Source organism: Dasypus novemcinctus, chromosome 12 (assembly GCF_030445035.2).
Source record: "Dasypus novemcinctus isolate mDasNov1 chromosome 12, mDasNov1.1.hap2, whole genome shotgun sequence".
Classification (NCBI taxonomy): Eukaryota; Metazoa; Chordata; class Mammalia; order Cingulata; family Dasypodidae; genus Dasypus; species Dasypus novemcinctus.
In genome coordinates this window covers 21,546,862-21,557,181 of record NC_080684.1, presented here as the reverse complement: position 1 = coordinate 21,557,181, position 10,320 = coordinate 21,546,862, and the positions used below count along the sequence as shown (strand labels likewise).

At 40.8% G+C, this 10,320-nt stretch overlaps 1 protein-coding gene across 4 annotated transcripts in view; it reads left to right on the top strand.

Moving 5' to 3' along the window:
• The first annotated feature begins 2,047 nt into the window (after positions 1-2,047).
• Positions 2,048-10,320, top strand: part of LOC101425712 (17-beta-hydroxysteroid dehydrogenase type 6) — a 93,360-nt gene continuing 85,087 nt past the window's right edge. For 2 of the 4 annotated variants that reach the window (XR_011650231.1, XM_023591029.2), the window contains exons 1-2: positions 2,884-3,181; positions 9,632-9,819. The gene's annotated coding sequence lies outside the window, so the exon portion shown is untranslated. Of the gene's footprint in view, positions 2,132-2,883; positions 3,182-9,631; positions 9,820-10,320 lie in introns of those variants that run through there. The other 2 variants (XM_058307939.2, XM_058307938.2) reach the window with 2 other exon arrangements.

The window sequence follows — 10,320 nt, the reverse complement described above, 5'->3', positions numbered from 1 at the left end:
TAGCTTGTCTTTGGACAGCCAATGACTCCCAGAACCTTTAAGAACCTTCAAGGGACTTTCATTGGAGCCCCTGGTTGCAGCATGCCTGTGGAACCTGGAGTCGGGCATCCCAATGGTCATGTGAGAGACTCTTAAAAAAAATCGCATACTATTGACAGATACTGCTTGTTGACTCTCTTCCCTTAGAAAACCCTGACTAATACAATGGCTATGGGCTTTCCTTTTGGGGTGGTGAAAATATTTTGAACTAGGTAGATATGGTGGTTGCACAGCATTGTGAATGTATTAAATTCCACTGAATTTCTCCCTTTAAAATGGTTAGTTTTGCGTGATGTGAATTTCACCTTAATAAAAAAAAAATGGGCAAAGGATTGAGTAGACCTTTCTCCAAAGAAGATATACAAATGGCCAATAAGCTCATGAAAAGATTTTCAACAGCAGTAGTAATTAGGGAAATGCAAATCAAAACCGTGATAAGATATAACTTCATACCCACTGGGATGTCAAAAGACAGACAATGACAGGTGTTGGTGAGGATGTGGAGAATAGGAACCCTCATGTATTGCTGGTGGGATTGTTGAAAAATAAAAAGCATAACCTTGCAAAGCTATCTAATGAGCCACTCCTGCGCACCCCCCCATCCCCCGCTTCTATAAATCAGCCCATGAGAACATGGCCTTGTAGGAGACTATCAAACAAACCACTCCTGCCCCCTGCTTCTGTAATCTAATGAACCTCTCCTGCCCCCGCTTCTGTAAATCAGCCCATGAAAGCGATCTTGCACCTGCCTTCTGCTTTTGTAACCCCGCTTGCAAGATTTCACCTAGCAATGCCTTAGTCAGTGAGTGAAAGCCATGCCAGTCTCACATAAAATCCTATATAAACCTATGAAAACTGAAAAATGGGGCTCAGAATTTGGAGATTGACTCTCCTCTGGGCCAGCGCATAATAAATCTGTTCCTCTGCCCCTCCAAGTGCCATTTGGGTTTTTCTGCCACTCAGAACTCCTGCTTTGCTGCAGCAGGATTATAAAATGGTGTGACTGCTTTGGAAAGTGGTCGGGTAGTTCTTCAAAATGTTTAACATATGACCCAGCAATTCCACTCCTAGGTTTATACTCCAGAGAAGTGAAAACATATGGTCACACATGAATATTTATAGAAGCCATTTCACAATAGCCCAAAAGTAGAAACAATGCAAATGTCCATCAGCTGATGAATGGATAAATGTGTATAGCTATACAATGGATTACTATTCAGTCATAAAAAGGAACGAAGTACTGATATGTGCTACAACATGAATGAACCTTGAAAACATGATGGTAAGTGAAAGAGCTAGTCATAAAAGGCTTTTATTTATATGAAATATCCAGAATAGGCAAATCATAGAGACAGGAAGTAGATTAGTAGTTGCCAGGGCCTGGGAGAAGAGGAATGGTGTGTAACTGCTAATGGATACAGGTTTCTTTTTGGGGTGATGAAAATATTCCAAAAGTAGATGGCGATGATTGTTGGAAAACTCTGTGACTATCTAAAAACCACTCAATTGTGCACTTTGAAAGGTCCAATTGTATGGTATGTGAATTATATCTCTATAAAGTGATTATTATTTTTTTAAAGTTGCAGGGCCCAAGACATGAAGCAGCTGTAGTTCTTCTGGAAAGGGGCCAAATGCGTCTAGCCTGAGAGCCCCTGTTTGCAGCATCCCATCTCACTTCGGCAGTCTTAGACATGGGCTCTGATGAAATCAGCCTGTGCTACCCACCCAACACTCCAGCAGGGCCTTTGTATCCCAGTATCCCAGCTTAAGTTCAAAGGAGTCGAGGGACACAGAAAACTGTCTCTGGCTGGCCAAGGCAGCTGTTTTCTTTTTTTTTCTGCTTTACCTTTTGTCAGCAACTGAGCTGATTCTCACGCTGAGTGATGGCGCTGGTGAGAACCCTGCTGGTTTGGCGTGAGGGAGCGGAGCAGCCCAGATTCTTACCACAAGAGGGAGGTGTTGTAAAAGCAGTGCGGAAGGGAAGGGGCAGGGCTTCCAGGGGGAAAGTAGCAGCACCCGGCAGGCTGCCCAGGGAAAGGGATTCCTAGTGAAGTTCTCTCAAGTCTCCAGGACTGCATCCCTCCCTGAGCAAGTAAGGTGCATATGTGTGTGTATGTTGGGAGAAAGGAGTGGGGTGTGTTTGGAGAGAGTTCTTGATTATGCTTCTTTTCGTAATTGTGACAAAAAAAAATATATATATATATATATATATATAACACATATATTTGTCATTTTAACCATTTTTAAGTGTATAGTCAGCAGCATTAATTACATTCACAAGGTTGTGCAACTGTCATCGCTATTTATTTCCAAAATAAAAAATACAAAATTTTGGAAAGAAATAGTGATGATCCTGGGGAGTGGATGTAGCTTAAGTGGTTGAGCACCTGATTCCCACATGGGAGGACCCAGGTTCGGTTCCCGGTGCCTCCAAAAAACAAAAACAAACAACGAACAAACAAATGAAAAAACCAACTCAGGGGAGCTGTTGTGGTTCAGTGGTTGAGCACTGGCTTCCCACGTATATGATTCAGGGTTCAATTCCTGGCCCCATACATAAAAAAGGAAAAAAAATCCTTTGATGTGGTCAGCTGATTTCCTTTGGGTTGTAATAAACATTCCTGAAAAACACTTTGTCCCCATCTTTGCATCACTGTGTTTTCTCTGCTTTTTGTGCTTTACTCCCTTGGGGTCTGAGAAAGTTGGCAGTGATTTTATGCTTAGACCCCCCCAGGTATGCCTTGCAAATTGGATGTTCTTAAAGTGGAAAAACTCCCCTGTTTCATGGTAATAGTGATAGCTGTGGGGAAAGTGAAACTTGATGTAAGCAGAAGGGACCTTTTTAATTAGGCCATGAGAATTGTGTTGCTGAAGCTGTGTGGTCTATCCTGGGTGGCTGCCCTAACTCCACCACCTTCTCCCACTGGGAGCAGAGCACACTCTTGGCAGTGGAAATGGGGAATTTTTTTTTTTTAAATTTACCTGACCCAAAAACAAAGATATTAGTAGTCTTGTTATTCCCTCCTGCTTGTTACATTTCTGATCTGTGGAGAACAGAGTGGAAGCAAAATCAAGAGGACGTAAACAAGAAGTGTTTGAAATCCAAAATATAGAAACGATTTCCAAAAGAAGAATTCTTCAGGTAATGTTTTTCCTTTCTCTTTGTGGAATCGTATATACTTCCAGGAAATGAAGTATAATAGAAAAAATGCAAGTACAAGACATCAGCTGCCTGAATATTTGCTAACTTCTCCCCAGTTGGCAGAAGGAGGAGAGTCTGCTTTTGTAATGAGGCTGAGATAGGAGAATTTGTTGGTCAAATTTTATTTATGGACAGATACAGCTTCTCCAGAAAGAGTTGGAAGTAACCTGAGGTAAAAGATACATATACAATAAAGTTATTAAAATGCAAATAGAAATACAAAGAGAAATAGAAAATTAAAGTGATGAAAAGGAATAGAGAAGAAGAAAAAATGCTGATTACTAGGGCTAGTAGAACTCTTACAATTGAATACTAAATTTGGCCTTGATCTTCTAAGAGAATATGATGAGTTAGATAATTTAAAAATAATCAATAGTATACTATTCAGGTTTACTTAAAAGACAAAATCTTTCCTGGTACCACATGCATGATGAGATTTATCATATGGGGTCTTGCACAGTGTGCAGATACACAATGTTCTTGGTAAGAATTTTATAGCAAATGCAGAAGCATTTCCTGTTTCTTGTATTGATTTATAGTAAAGACTTAGGACAAAACTTTAAAGCCTAGTTCAGTGGAAGCGGTTCTACCTGACCGGGAGAAGGGCGGGAGTTGTTGGGAGTGTCAGTGTGGCCTTTGGAGATTTAGCCAACAGAGGGGCATCCCTGAGTGAGTGGAAGGTGAGTGGAACCTTCTCACCCACCAGGTATGGCTTCCACAGGGCTCTGGGAGTCTTGTCTGAGAAGGAGAATATTCCCAAGGGGTGAAGGACTAGGTCTCCATTGCTTGCTGGGTTTCTGCTTGGCACCCCACCCCCACACACACCTGTTTTTTTTTTTTTCCTCTTTAATTGACCTATTTTTTAAAAAATAAGAATTTTACAAATACACTCATATTTGGGGATTACTAATACTGGGGAAGTTTCCATTTTATAAATGGGTTCTTGGGGAAGGCATGAGTATGGATAGGTGGCCTTTGAGTTTCTGTGGCAATTACAATATTTTGGGAGGACCTTCCTAGGATGTGTCCTCTTGGCTATTGATGAGTTTTTTTTTTCTTTTAATTATTAGGGAAGTTGTACGTTTACAGAAAAATCATGCAGAAAATACGGAGTTCCCATATGCCCCCCATCCCCACAATTATCCCTATTAATAACACTTTGCATTAGTGTGGTACCTTTGCTACAATTGATGAAAGAATGTGTTATAATTGTGTTATTAACTATAGTCTATAGTTTACATTAGGGTTCTATGTTTGTGTTGTACAGTACTACATTAAAATTTTTTTTTAGTCTAGGAACATATGTAGAACCAAAAGTTTCCTCTTTTAACCACATTCGAATGTATAATTTAGTGCTGTTAATTACACTCGCAATATTGTGCTACCATCACCACCATCCATTAACAAACTTTTTCAAATTTTCCAAACAGTTCTATAATGATTAAGCATTAACTCCCCATTCCCAACCCTACTTTAGCCCCTGGTAACCTGTATTCTAATTTCTGAATATATGAATTTACCTATTCTAATTATTTCATATCAGTGAGCTCACACACATTTTTCCTTTTGTGTCTAGCTTATTTCACTCAACATGATGTCCTCACAGTTCATCCATGTTGCTGCATGTATCTGAACTTCGTGCCTTTTTTCATCTGAATAATTTTCCATTGTATGTATATCCCATGTTTTGTTTATCCATTCATCTGTTGATGGACACTTGGGTTGCTTCTGTCTTTTGGCAATTGTGAATGATGCCGCTATGGACTTCGGTGTGCAATTATCTGTTTGAGTCCCTGCTTTCAATTCTTTGGGTATGTAACTAAAATTAGAATTGCTGGGTCCTATGGTAATACTGTACTTAACTTTCTGAGGAACTGCAAACTGTTTTCCACAGTGGCTACACCATTTTACATTCCCATTAACAATGAACGAGCGTTCCTATTTCTCCACATCCTCTCCAACGCTATTACTTTTCCATTAAAAAAAATAATAGCTTTCTACTGGCTGTGAAGTGGTACCGCATTACAGTTCTGATTTGCATTTCCCTAAATGACCTTCTTTTCATGTGCTTTTGGCTACTTGGATATCTTTTTTGGAGAAATAATATTCAAGTCTTTTGCCCATTTTTAAATTGGGTTATTTGTCTTTTTATTGTTGTATTGTAGGATTTCCTTATATATCTGGATATTAAACCCTTGTTGGATATGTTGTGTCCAAATATTTTCTCCCATTCTTTAGGTTGCCTTTTTACTTTCATGGTGACATCCTCTGATACTCAAAAGTTTTAAATTTTGATGAAGTTCCATTGATCTATATATTTTTTTGTTGCTTGTGCTTTGAGTATAAAGTCTAAGAAACCATTTCCTAACATAAGGTCCTGAAGATGCTTCTGTACATTTTCTTCTGGGAGTTTTATAGTCCTAGTTCTTATATTTTGGTTTTTGATCCATTTCTAGTTAATTTTTGTATAAAGTATGAGGTAGAGTTTCACCTCCATTCCTTTGAAAATGGCTATTCAGTTTTTCCAGCACCATTTAATGTTAAAGGAGGGATTGAACCCAGGACCTCATATGTGGGAGGCAGGTACTCAACCATTGAGTTACATCTGCTTTCCCCAGAACTACTTTTTTAAAAAGATTTATTTTTTATTTATTTCTCTCCCCTCCCCCGCCCCCTCAGTTGTCTGCTCTCTGTGTCCATTTGCTGTGTGTTCTTCTGTGACCTCTTCTATCCTTATCAGCGGCACTGGGAATCTGCGTTTCTTTTTGTTGCATCATCTTGTTGTGTCAGCTCTCCGTGTGTGTGGCACCATTCTTGGGCAGGCTGCACTTTCTTTCATGCTGGGCGGCTCTCCTTATGGGGCGCACTCCTGCGTGGCATGGCACTCCTTGCGCGCATCAGCACTGCACATGGGCCGGCTCCACACGGGTCAAGGAGGCCTGGGGTTTGAACAGCGGATCTCCTATGTGGTAGGCGGATGCCCTATCCACTGGACCAAGTCCGCTTCCCCACCAGAATTATTTTTGAAGAGACTATTCTTACCTCTTTGAGTGAACTCGGCACACTTGTCAAAAATCATTTGGAAAAAAAAGCAATTGACCATGTGAGGGTTTATTTCTGAATTCTTAATTCCATTCCATTGGTCTATATATCTGTCCTTGTGCCAGTAATATGCTGGTTGTTTTTTTTAAAGATTTATTTATTTATCAACCCTCCTTCCCCATTGTCTGCTCTCTGTGTCCATTCACTGTACGTTCTTTTGTGTCTGATTGTCTTCTCTGTGGATGGCACTGGGAACCAATCCTGGGACCTCCCAGAGTAGGAGAGAGGCACTCAATCTCTTGCACCACCTCAGTTCCCTGGTCTGCTGTGCCTCTTATTGTCTCTCCTCTGTGTCTCTTTTTGTTGTGTCATCTTGCTGAGCCAGCTCTCTGCTCAGGCAAGCTTGCCGTGTGGGCCAGCACTCCATGTGGGCCAGCTCTCCACTTGGGCCAGCTCACTATGCAGGCCAGCCTGTCTTCACCAGGAGGCCTGGGGAATTGAACCCTGGACCTCCCATATGGTAGACAGGAGCGCAATCGCTTGAACCATGTCTGCTTCCCTGTGCTGTTTTGACTACTATAGCTTTGTAGTAAGTTTCAAATTGGGAAGTGTAAATCCTCCAACATTGTTCTTCTTTTTCAGGATTGTTTTGGCTATTTGGAGCCCCTTACCCTTCCATATAAATTTCATGGCTAGTTTCTCCAAAGAAGGCTGTGGAATTTTGATTGGGATTGCAATGAATTCTGTAAATCACCTTGACATATTAATGATATTTAATCTTCCAATCCATGAACGTGGAATGCTTTTCCATTTATTTATTTAGGTCTTCTTTTATCTCTTTTAAGAATGTTTTGTAGTTTTCCATGTAAAAGTCCTTTTCATTCTTGGTTAAATTTACTCCTATGAATCTGAGTCTTTTAGTTGCTGTTGTAAATGGAATGTTTTTCTTAATTTCCTCTTCAAATGGTTCATTTTTAGTGAACAGAAACCCTACTAATTTTGCATGTTGAGCTTGTATGTTCCCACTTAGCTGAATTCATTTTAGATTGAGTAGATTTTTTGTGTGGATTTTTTAGGATTTTCTATAAATAGAATCATATTATATACACATGGGGAAAGTTTCAATTTTGGGAGCCTTTTTTTTCTTTTTCTTGCATAATTGCTCTGGTTAGAACTTCCAGTAGAAAGTTGAATAACTGCAGTGACAGTGGGCATCCTGGTCTTGTTTCTGATTTTAGTCTTTCATCATTGAGTAGGATTCTAGCTCTGGGATTTTCATATATACCCTTTATCATATTGAGGAACTTTCCTTCTATCCTATTTTTCTGAGTGTTTTTTATCAAGAAAGGTTACTGGATTTTGTCAGATACTTTATTTATTATTTATTTTTAAATCTTTAATACCTAGCACAGTGCCTGGAATAACATGGGTGCTCAGAAAATGTTTATTGAATGCATGTGTGACAAAATACAGGACATACTTTATATTATTTTGCATGCCATTCAAGGCCCTTCCTGATCAGGCCTCTATATATCTTTCCAGAATCATCTCCCACTACTCACTATTGCCCCATAGTCTCTAGCCTTACCATACCTCTGCCTTCTCACATCTTCCTATTGCCTGGGGTATGATTCCCTTCCTTTATTAGTCTGCTGAGCTTCTAGTCATCTCAAATGCTACCTCTTGGAAAGTGGATGTGGTTCAACTTATAAAGCGTCTGCCTACCATATAGGAGGTTCAGGGTTCAAACCCTGGGCCTCCTGACCCGTGTGGTGAGCTGGCCTATGTGCAGTGCTGCCGCGCGCAAGGAGTGCCATGCCACGCAGGGATGTCCCTTGTGTAGTGGAGCCCCACGTGCAAGGAGTGTGCCCTGCAAGGAGAGCCTCCCCGTGTGAAAAAAGCATGGCCTGCCCCAGGAGTGGCACCGCACACACAGAGAGCTGGTGCAGCAAGAAGACGCAACAAAAAGAGACACAGATTCCCAGTGCCACCAAGAATACAAGTGGACACAGAAGAACACAGGGAATGGACACAACAGAGCAGACAACTGGGGAGGGGGGAAGGGGAGAGAAATAAAATAAATAAATAAATCTTAAAAAAAAATACTACCCCTTCCCTGACTCCTTAGGCTGAACTTGGTGTTTTCTTTTGTAGTGCTTTATACATTTACTTATTAATTTATTCCGTTTCGTATCCCCCACTAGTTCTGTGCATTCTTTCAGGATGTGCTCTACATTCCGCTTATCTTTTCATCCTCAGCATTTACCCAGGGCTTGGTGCAGGGTTCGTGTATAATAAATGTTTATTTCAATGAACAAGAAAAGGACATAGTAAGAGCAAAGCTCCAGAGGCAAAAAATGCATGGCAGGTTTGAGAAACAGAATTTTCTAACTTAACTGCAGGCTGGCATTTGTGAGTTGGATCATAGGTGAATCATTTGGTGAAGAGTTTGTAGTTCATCTGGTGGGTACAGGGGACTACTGAAGGTTTTGCATAGGGCTTCTTTTTTTTAAAGAATTATTTTATTTATTTCTCCCCCTTCCTCGTTGTTTGTGCTCACTGTATGCTCTTTGTGTCTGTTCGTTTTGTGCTCTCTCTGTCGGCTTGTCTTCTTTTTAGGAGGCACTGAGGTTACTGGATTTTCTCTAGGTTCTTGGCTGAGCTACAAAAACCAAATTTTCAGTGCAAGCCAGTTTAGTTAGGCCAGTAATTTATTAAGGAGGGGAGGGAAGAGAAATGTGAGGATCACACTAACAGATTATAGGTCCCAGGTAGAGAGGAGAGGGGCTAAAAAGAGATAAAGAGGGCTGATTTTCAGACTAGAATTCCCCATTACAGATTGCAAATGCCCAGGTTTACTTGCATGCTCTTCCAGGCAGGGAAGAAGAAAGCAAGTGCAGGAGGCTGTTTGGCCTTTGTGCTTGCTTTTTAAAACCATTAATTATTCTGCCCTTCTGCTAATGACAGGGGAGGAGTCCCAGCTGTTTGCTGTTTTGATTGATTACCCCACCCATCAATCCACTGAAAGAGCCCAATGATAAGGCCCCTGAAGAATATCTAGGGCTTCTTCTGGCTTCTGGAGGAACTCTCATTCTCACAAGAGTCTTCCAGCGGCCATCTTGTGGGGTATTGTGGCCATGTGCTCAATGGTGGTGGTTTTTCTGCTGGGTTCCAGATCCATCTATTGATTTTCTAACTAGCCTGCCTCAACTCCCCCGTCAAAGAGTTTACACCTTTATTCTTCAAAAGGTGCTGAAGGATGGTGGTCATTCTATAATTATTTCCTGCTGGTTAGGACAGTAGGCCCTACCTGACAAGCTGTATAACCCTCTTGCTATTCTATTGCAGTTGTTGCAAGACAAATCTGGAATCCTGGGTGAAGTTGGACGAAGTCTCCTTATGGTTGACAAGATGCTGATTCTGGAAGAAATAAACTTATTTAGAATTTTGAGGATAAATGATCCCATTAAAACGATATTGGCCTACAAAAGTAGAAAAGGCCAGGTGCCTATGAAGGCTGCATCTTCCTAAAGTTGGTGAGCTTTATTTTGCAGGTTTTGAATGTTGTTTGGGACTATTTCAAAATGTTTTACATAGAGATGGCATTTTTCCTTAAGGGAAAGGCATGTACCTCCCTGTGCTGTTGTTAGCATGTTAAGTGTCCTGTGATTTTGCAACACCACAGCAGCAAGAGAGTCCATTTGCTATTTTAGAGCTTCTAAGGCATGGCTGGTTTCTTTTATGCTGTCAGTCAGTTCTAGGGAGTGATTGTAATAGATAATGGGATTTGGTATAAATTGCCAATCCCAGTTCGTATGGTGGAGGAGAGGAATGAGAAGAGGCATGCCATATTAGATAAATTACAGGAGAGGAAAACAGACAAGACTTTAAAGGGGTGTCTGGTTGTCCTCCACCTAGCAATAGAAGTCTGGGCTAGAGTAAGAGGGAACAGCTGGCTTTGACACAGATACTACTTAGCTTTGTTTCTTGAAGAGGTATTTCAGGCCGTCCAATGACTGGGAGTGTTATGTCCCATT